Source organism: Equus asinus, chromosome 9, assembly GCF_041296235.1.
Source record: "Equus asinus isolate D_3611 breed Donkey chromosome 9, EquAss-T2T_v2, whole genome shotgun sequence".
Classification (NCBI taxonomy): domain Eukaryota; kingdom Metazoa; phylum Chordata; class Mammalia; order Perissodactyla; family Equidae; genus Equus; species Equus asinus.
The window spans coordinates 44,485,054-44,495,435 of NC_091798.1; positions in this window are offsets into that span (position 1 = coordinate 44,485,054).

Below are 10,382 nucleotides of genomic sequence, written 5' to 3' on the forward strand. Positions count from 1 at the left end.
CCGCCAGCTTGAGTCAGCACCCAGCTGGCTGCTCAAGCCCTGGCTCTGGTCTCTAAGAGGTCTTTGGGCAAATCTGCAGCTCAGCTCTAAACACTTCTGCATTTGGTCTCTTCGGTTCATTGATCAGGAATCATATGATCTTTTAAAAACACAGCTGGTAGAGTTGCCCATCTGTGCTTCTGCATTTGGATCAGTAAATCAGGCTGCCTAGAATTTATTTAAACCTGCAGGTCTGGGTACAGAATGAGGCTGCCCTCACGATATCTCCTGTGATGATTTTCTCACTTTCTTAATCATCTTAATTCTTGGGACCACGCTTGGCAGGGCTTCTAGGACTAGGTCTGTTTTTAATGCTCATTTGTGTCCTGAGCTCTTCTAAGGACTATTTTCTCTTTACACTGAGATTCACTAATTACAGGGTGAAGCACTAATCTGCACTCCTCCTCCGTCCCTGCAACACACACACATACACACACACAATTATTTCCCACATGAGATGGGTAATAAGTCCGTAGCCAAGTCAGTAACCCAAGGTAATGATATTCTCTATGGTCCCCTCCCCCACCCTCATTCTTTGAAATATACATGGGAACATTGCTGATGTGGCAAAGACTGTCAACTGCCTCCCAACATCTGGTCTAGGTGTGTGCATGGCCATCCTTTGGCCATAAATACTAAATTTCCCAGCATCCTTTCCAGCTATGTGACTAAATTTTGATCAATGAGATGTAAGTAGGATGATGTATCCAATTTCTGGAAAGTATCCTTAAAGGGAAAAGGCATGCCCGTCTTCCTTTCTTGCTTCTTCATGCTAGCTAGAAAGCACCTGTGATGTAATAGCTGGAGTTAGAGCAGTCATCTTGGAACATGAGGATGAAGCCACACTTTAAGGATGGCAGATGTGGCAGCCAACTTCTGAGATGGCCTCCAGTGATTCTCAACTTGTGGGATTCATGTCCTTGTTTAGTTCTCTGCCATATCAAATAGGGCTGACCTGTGTAATCGATGGGATATTGCAGAAATGATAGTGTGACTTCTGAGGCTACATCACCAGAGACATTGCAGCTTCTGCCTTACTCTCTTTTGGATCGCTTGCTCTAGGCTGGTGGAAGCCAGCTGCCATGTTATAAGCACAATTGAGCAACTCGACGGAGGATTCTAGGTGGTGAGGAACTGAGGCTTCCTGCCGACAGCCAGAACCAACTTGCCAGCGGCGTTGCAGTTCCAGTCAAGCCTTCAAGTGGCCATAGCTCTGTGTGACATCCTGACTGCAAGCTTATGAGAGAGCTCAAGCCAGAACCACCCAGCTAAGTTACTCCCAAATTCCTGACACACAGAAAGTGTGAGCTAATAAATGATTATTGTTGTTTTAAGCCACTAAGTTTTGAAGTAATTTTTTTTTTAAAGATTGGCACCTGAGCTAACAACTGTTACCAACCTATTTTTTTCTGCTTTTTCTCCCCAAGTCCCCCCAGGGGTGCCATGTCCGCGCCCAGGATCCGAACCAGCGAAACCCTGGGCCACTGAAGCGGAGCACGCGAACGTAACCACTCCGCCACGGGGCTGGCCCCTAAGCCACTAAGTTTTGAAGTAATTTCTTATACAATCGAGGAGAGCGATAAAATAGAAGGAGCCTTGGCCCTCTGAAATTGTGAAGCAACCTTTGACATCTACCTCAGATTATTTTTTTAAAGAGAAATAAACTCTTATTTTCACAACTATTATTTTGAGTTTTCTGTCACACCTAGACCTATTTCTGTTTTGGCACCATTCATTCAGAAACTCTTCTAAGAATCACTAGCTCGAAGTCCCCTCGGAGGCCATCTCAGTCATTCCTGCTGCCAACAGCATCTTATGGCCTAAATCTTCCCAAGATGATGGGCAGTTAATGTCTAAGAATGTCTGTAAAAGGAATTTTATAATGAGAACCACAGGCCAAGGGTCAGGAGACCCTGGCTCCACCCCCTCCTGAGGGATCTCACTTAACACTTTGGTGACCTTACCTGGCACAGAGAGACACCATCTTCAGGTGGGTCCCCTTGGGACGTCCATGAGACTCAAGCAGATCTGTAAATAAGCACTTTGGAGCGTGCCAAGTTGCTCTACCAACTGAAGATAGCACCCTTGCTGTGGGTCTGGCTGTTTCTGGATGGAGTTAGCCTACCTTGGCATTTACAGGTATTCCTTTCATGGACTTTCTGGTGTGCATCTCATGTGGCTGACTGAGCAAATCCTTAGCAGTAATGAGATGCCCTGCAGATCCACTCCACCAAGGCAGCTGACAGGACTGAATGATGGCAGTCCTGTTATTAGTCTATTCTTTTTACTAAAGCTCTCCTCCCAGTGCCCTGGCTGCCAAACAATGGCCAGCCCTCTGAGGCTTACTCTCCACCCCATGTCCTGCTTCATCACAGACCACAACATCTGAGTGGACTAACCAGCCAACACAACTCCTGACCCCCAGCATCACAATTCCTGAACCTGCTTAATGTTCCCACTTGGCTCCTGTCAGACTGCGGGATAGCTTGTCTCTGAAATCTTACTCTCCTGAATTCTACCAGAAGCCTTGACCTCCTGCTTTCTAGATTTTTCCAGGCCTCTCTCCAATCCAGCTCTTGGACTTTAACAAAGACCTTCTGTCCCTAGAGGCCTCAACTGTTTCCCCAGCCTGGCCCCATCAGAATCATCTGAACAACAAACAATTTTCTTAAACCCTATATTAGGGTAATGCTAGATGCCATAATAAACAAATCCCAAAATGTATATTGGCTCAGACAATGTAGTTGATTTGCTCACAAAAAGCCCAAATGGGTGCTCCTGATCAGTGGTGTCTCTCCTCCAAGTGACGATTCAGGGTGCAGGATCCTTCCACCTTGTGGCTCCACCATCTCCAGCATGTGGTTTCCAAGGGGGCCTTGGACTGGAAGAAGGAGAAAGGATGGGTGGAGAAGGGACATCTGCTTCTTAACTATCTTGGGCTGGAAATGACACGTCATCCCTGATCAACATTCCATTGCCATGAATAGTCACTGACACCTCTCACACGTAACAGATGTGAGGGGAGCAGTGTGTCCTGGGAAATGTAGTCTCTGCTGGGAAGCCCCTTCCTAGCCTCAGCTCTATTCTATGGAAGGGCAGGGGATGACAATTTTTTTTGTGTGAACAGTTAGCTCTCTCTGCTACATACCCTTCACTTCCTTCTGCCACAACCTCCTAGCAAGACCAGGCACTATAGGCCAACCTGCCTTCCTGGCTTCTATGTCCTGGAGAAGACCTCGAGGGGACAGATCAGTGCCAATGCAGATTAATGGCCCCTAAAGCCAGCAGGGCCCCTGTATTGCTAGGCCTGGATCAGATTCTCTCCTATTTCCCATAACAAGGGTTCCAAACATCCTTTCCTTGCCCTTAGCCCCTCCACTCCCCCTCATTCTCAGCAAATGAGAATTTTAGGGCCAAAGGGCCTGATGCCCCTCCACTTCTTCCCCTGCTCTCTTCTCCCCAGCCATATTCATACAAACTTGTCCGTGTCCACATTCACTCTGGCTTCACAGCCCAAACCGCTCCCTAGGTTTCAGACTTGTGTATCCACCTACCTCCCCACCCCATGCTGCCACCTGAATGTGCATAGGTCTTTCATACTCACCAGGTCGGAAACTGACCTCATCACTGTCCAAACCAGCCCCCTCCCCCAAACCTGCATCTCCTCCTGTGGTTTCTTTCTCCTATGATGGCGACATCCTAACCACACTGAAAACCTCACTGAAAATCTGAGGGTCACTGCTCTCTCGTTTCTCAGGTTAAATCCTGGCCAAAACATTTCTTGAATCAGTTGCCTCCACTCCTGTCCTCAGTTCAGGTCATCACTTCTTGCTTGGATGCCTGTAGCCACTTCCTAATGGGTCTTTATGCCTCTAGTCTGTTCCCCTCCAACCTGTTCTCCAAGGGCAGCTGGTGTGACTGTTTTACAGTACAAATTTGACCACAGCACTCACTATCTTAGGTGAAGTATGGACTTCCCTCTGAGGTCCTCAAGACCCCACGTGTCTGGCTCCACTGCCCCCTTCAGCCAGCCCCTCACCTTCTCTGACACTCCAGCAACACCAGACTTTCCTCTGTACATGCCCTGAGGATCCTTGATGCCACACTGGGGTCAGGGGTGGGTGCCCCTCCTTGGTGCTGCTAGCATACTCTTTGTTTCCCTCTGTCTGTGCTTATCATACTCCTTGGTAAAGCTCTTTTTGTATGTCTGCCTCCCAACACCACAAGGGTAGGAGCTAACTCTCTTTATCTCAGTATCTCAGTGTCTGGGACAGTGCTTATCACACACTACGTGCTCAAGACATGCTCAGTGAATGAATGAAGACAGTGAGTAGGTATCTGTTGAAGGTATGGAAAATCTTGATTTAGATACACTTGCCTTTCACTGAATGAATATTTCCTTCTCAGGAGAGCTGAAGTATATGTATATGTTTATCTGTGAAATCTGATCCTTTGCCTGAGAGCCTCCCTATCAATTAATCATGACTGGCCGTTTGCACAAAACCTCTCCTCCCAAAGCACTTTGCACAGAGGGGCCGAGGCTCTCCTGCCCTGCCAGAGCTGTGGGCTCAGTTCCCACCACATGACTGACTGGGCTTGGCAGTAAACTCATGCCCATGCCTCTCACTGGACCCCCACAGTGACCGTAGGAGCCTCAGAAAGGAGCATTGTCCCCCATTTTTAAGATAAGAAAACCTGTTCATAGGAGATGTGGTGATTGTCAAAGGGTGTAGAGCAAGTCAGGCATTTGTTCTTCTCCACTGTGTCACAGATCACTCTGCCCTCTGCTCTCCGGGGCTGACACACGCCTTATGGTGCCAACACAGACCCTGGGCTCTGTGGGAAACTGCCTCAGATCAGAGGGCTGAGACTCTACCCCAGCCTTTTAGGTCATAATACATCTTGCATATCAGCTATTCTCTTAGGTAGGGAATTATTGGGACAGACACCCAGCCAAGGTGACATGAGCATAAAGGAGGACTCTCACAGAGTCCAAATGCATGAAGTCATCCCAGGAACTGGAAGCTCATTAGACAGACACTTTTTTTTTGTGCTGGACCACAAGTCTTTTCTCTCTGCATTTCTAATCTGTTCCCCTTTTTACAAATCCTTGACCATCTTTTACAAGGCCCAACATGACTGCCAGCCCTGAGTTGGCCTGACTCACAACTCCAGGGTCCACCCCATAGAAGCAGAGTGTCAGACCCTTGGGATCACCTGGCTGGCTCAGTCTGGGTGATGGTTTGTTCTCCCAGGTTAGGCTTCTAGCCGTAGCCCATCACCTGGAACACGGGCCAAGGGGTTGTGTCAGCTGGTACAAACAGGGCAGCAGGAGGTGGAGAAGGGGAAATCCCAGGAGGGATGTAGGTAGGGAGCCAATTATAAGTGCAGGGAAAAATTGTGAAAGATGTTGAACTTCCATCTTTAGGGTTGAGAAATGTCTAGTCAAAGACAACAAAAGGCAGAGATAACCTAGGTAAGTTATTCAGGACACCCACTAAATTTCAACATCTTTCACAGTTTTTCCCCGCACTTATAGATGGAAGGTGGAGTCGGCCCGGTGGTGCGGCGGTTAAGTGTGCACGTTCCGTTTTGGCGGCCCGGGGTTCACTGGTTCAGATCCCGGGTGCAGACATGGCACCTCTTGGCACGCCATGCTGTGGTAGGCGTCCCACATATAAAGTAGAGGAAGATGCGTATGGAAGTTAGCTCAGGGCCAGTCTTCCTCAGCAAAAAGAGGAGGATTGGCAGCAGATGTTAGCTCAGGGCTAATCTTCCTCAAAAATAAATAAATAAAGACGGAAGTTAAGTTGTAAAAACTTTATAGCAATGAAAATAATTCCTGTTCACAGAAATGCAAATTGTGTCTGGTGGAATACAACTGACTATTGCCTTGTGGATATTGACCAGTTTTGCATCCATTTCTGAAATCAGCAGCCTTATCTAACTATCATGTGTGATACTTTGAGTTCTCCTTTGAATTGGTTGTAATACTTTAGTGGTTCTCTCATTAAGTAATTAGTTAAATTAAATCTTTGACACATTAATTTTATATCTTAGGAGAAGCATGATTACATCCTCTTTTAAAGTTTATCGTTAAATACAGACAAAGCTTGTATGATCACATACTCATTTAAAGAACATCATTGATGCAGAGAAAAAAAATTAGAAGGATACACAAGAAACTGTTAGTGGTTACTTGTGAGGAAAAGGGGAAGGAAGAGGCACTTACTTTTCATTTTATATCTTTTTGTACTATTTACATTTTTTAACTGTGTTAAAAGAATTTCTTTCAGTGAAAGTTGTCCAGGTAAAGGTATAAGGGTCGTTTGTTTTCTTTTTTTATACTTTTCTATATAAAAAGAAATTGATTCACTTTATAGTTATTTGTTAAGCTGTACATGTGGTTGTTTGGAGTTTCCTGACTGTATATCATATTTTACAATAAAAATTTTAAGAAAGCAAAACTGGATACATGTTATAGTTAAATTTTGTAAATTTTAAAGGAAAAAGCAAACCAAATAAGTAAAACTACATACATCTTAGTCTATTGCTTCAAACCAGCCATGGGCAGCCAGGAGGTGGTTAAGACATGCTGCTGCCCTCAGGGAAGAGGATAAGGTTCAGGCCCCACTCAAAGGCCAAAGGGTTGCAGGCATTCACCACACCTACCTTGTGTCAGGAGCTGCCCAGGTGAGAGGCTTTCCTCACTGTTCAACGCCCCCGGCCTCTCCTCTCTCCCGCCCCCTGGCAGGCCAACTCAGGGAATGCTGATGGAAGATCACGCCAGAATGGGATCATCCTTTCCTCCTGCCCCTCCTCCCCTGACAACCCGAGAGGCATCCTGCCCTCGCTGGCTTGCAGCTGAAAAGCGAGAATCACCACCAAACCACTGGTTGTACAAGGAACTTCTGAGAAGGGCACACAAAGTTTTCGTCAGCTGAATCCTGCCTTTCTCCTGACTTACACGATGGTCCATATATGCTCTGGCTTCCGTGTTCATGGCTGGCTCACCCACTGGTAATGGTTCCCAACACTTTATATTCTCCGGTTTTCCTTAACCAACCTCTAAACTAGTATTTATTTAAGTACATGAGGATAGAAGCCTCCTTCTAGGAATTCCTCCATCAACCAAGCCTGGATGTTTATCTCTACTGTTTTCTTAGTGTGTGTATATGTTGGAGGAGACAACACCAACAGGAGTGGGGACATCTCTCAGCTCCAGGAGCTTCCCCCGACCTTTGGCATGAGTGCATGCCGCTCCTTGCATTTGGCACCTCTGCATGCAGGTGCTTCATTAATGAATTTTGGCCCAGGAGGATGGGGGAAGAAGGCAGGCATGAGCCTGGTGCCTCTTCTCATTCACTGCACACTCCCAGCTGGGCTGACTAGGGCCGGCCCCTCGCACACTTACACACTAAGCACAGAGTCATGGCCACCCCGAATTCTGGGGCTGGTGCTCCAGGTGTCGCAACCAATTTCTCCCAGGAACTCAAGGATGGATTTGGAAGCATTTAACTGTTTTTCCAAATTGTTCCTTTTCCTTTCGTTAAGGAGATGCAACCACCAACCTCCCCGATCCAGACCAAGTCTCACCTCGAGAGCTACGACTATGACCTTTGCCTTATTTTTAATGCTAAGATCTCTCCAGGAGGAGCTTAGCCCTTATTACTGTGACCTGCATTGTATGTGGAAGCATGTTTTCCAACGGAGACTGTGCAAGAGAACACCCACCTCTCCCTTTTGAATATTCATTCCCTATCTGAAATAAACGTCCCTGCTTCCCTTTGTTCGGGGACGCCGTGACTTCGGAAATGATTCTGCTTGGTCTCCTATTTGCTGCAAATACACTTTACTTTGTGAGACAACTATTTCTGGTGGAGAGTCTGATTTAACTCTCTAAGAGGGAACCCACTTTGGTTTCGGTAACACGGGTGCTCCAGAACACCTTCTCAAGCAGCACACTACTTCTCACTGACTGCTGCAGGGAGAGAGAGCCTTACCTTGAGTGCTGCTACTTGGGGATGTTTGAGCCCAGACCCCAAGGTTGTCCGATCATATCACTCTCTCGACTAGTACAATGGATCCCATTGTCTCCAGGATAAAGTCCAAGCTCCAAGGCGTGGCCTTCAAGTCCCTCGCTTCCCAACCTGGCCACAGCTATATCTCTGGCACCATCTCCCTACACCGTGTACCCCTCTGTCTAACCACTCATTCACTCCATGCATGGTGGAGTTCAAGTAGTGCATAGGTCTAAAGGCTGTTTTCTAAGCCCTCACAGCTGCCCCAAATGATGTATTTCAACGGCAGCTTCTTCTCTCTTATTAACTGATGTCATCAGAAGCGCATCACGATAAATGCAGACACAAGCATGCCAGTGCCTATTCTAACGCAGGGCCTTACCCTGGTGCTCACAGCACCCCGACAGTTGCACCTGGATGAACATCACAAAGACCACTTTCCAGATTGGCTGTCTCCTGGGAGCAGCTGCAAGATTCCTCCTGTCTCCCAAAAGCTCGCTGCCGTGGAGCAGAGGCAGTTGTATCAGGATACATCACAGCATATCGCTGCCAAAGTGACAGCTACAGTTATGTTTTGGCTGACAGCTGGAGATGAGAGAATGTACAAACAGCCAAGGCCTCATGAGCTTCCATGAATTAGTAGTTTGTGCTGCGTGTCCAGCTGGTAGGTGAGGTGCGCCCATCCTGCCAGTTGTCCAGGCCCTTCCTTGGTGGGCAGCCTGTTGGCTACAGACCTCAAGTTAGCACTGGGGACCCTCAGGTGAAGTCCTCCACCGGACAGTGATAGTGAATGCCCCCAAGGGCCATCCCAGGTCCACAAGGAACAGAAGAGTAGCGTGGTAAAGCCCAGGCAAGGCCCAGTGCCCAGGGACAGGCACTTGATTCTTAGGCAAGGGCCGGGACAGGTAAAGCAAAGGGCCAAGCTGCCCAGGGTGAAGTCCATTGTGCTGGTCAACCTGACACGGAGTGTGCCCGTGACAGGTAGAGCATCTCTATGGAAGCCCCAGGGCACCATCTCCATGAGGAGCCTCAGTACCACAAGCTGTGGGCAGAGGAGTGGGGTCAGTGTAGGAGCCAAGACACCATCGCAAAAACACCACAGCAGCAGCACCTTCCATTTACTGAGCCCTTCCTTGGGCCAGGGACTGTGCTGACCACTTTCCATACCTTTCTTCTTTTCATCTTCACCACAAACCAGTGAGGTAGGTTCTGTTATTGTCCCCATTTTACCAGTGAGGAAACTGAGACTCAGAGAGGAATTTGAGGCAGACTGCACAGCTGGCAAGTGTGGAGATGGAATGTGAGCCCAGGCAATCTGGCTTCAGAGCTTGGTTGGCTTATACCTCATTATCCTGGTTTGGCCCTTTCAATCCAGTCTTGGATTACGAGACACTAAGAGATGACCCCAGCACATTCCTCACATAGGGGGAGTTGAGTTGGGACCTCCGAGTAGATGTTGGCCTGGAAGCCAAGATGTTACCAAGAAAAATAAACAATAGCTATTTCAGGTGACAGGTGCTAGGCTATGGAATTGCGGGAAAAAAACAAAAAAGCTACCAAGATTTCCTCATTGTACAGTTTTGCATGTTCAGCATAAGAAGTGTCATCAGGAAGCTGCTCCATGGCCAGCGTGGCCCCTGGAGACAGAGGGCAGAAGCAGGAACTGTCCTTTCTCTCTGACTCACAGGCCCTCTGAGGCCCCAGCACCCAAGATGGCCTACCCAAGCCTGGGGCTTGCCTCTTACTCAGCCCTGACCTGGGTTCTGACCAAGGCCTCTGGGAGGGGCGGGCCCAGACTCCTGGGGTTCTCCAAGGAGTGCTGCTGCCCTTCTCAGGCCCCTTATTGGAGCAGAACCTGCCTATCCTGCCACCCTATTCAAAGGCATGCAGACGAGGAGGCAGCAGGCTAGCAACTCTGTTCAACACACTTCTAAAGTGGGCATCTGCAAGGCCGGTGAGGCTGGGGTGCGGGAGTGTTTGTATTTCAAGTGGCTGCTGCCCATGAATCACTGATTTCATTTTGTGCTCTCAGCTCTGCAAAGGCATCATTTCCATCCAGCCTCACATGGGGCTGGCGGCCAGAGCCTCTTAGTGGAGCTATAAATAGCAGATCATCAACTCACCTCTTCTGAGCTCATCACAGGCTCCTTGGTTTACTGTGTGTCTTCCTGCTGCCTGCACGTCACTGTCACTCAGATTTCCCAGGTAAGGCCTGGCTGAGAGGCCCAGGGCATGCTCTAGGGGGCTGCAGCGTTTGGGTTCCCAGAGCTGTTCAGGGTGACAGCGAGGGCAATGGCAGACTTTTGAAGAGCTCGACATTTA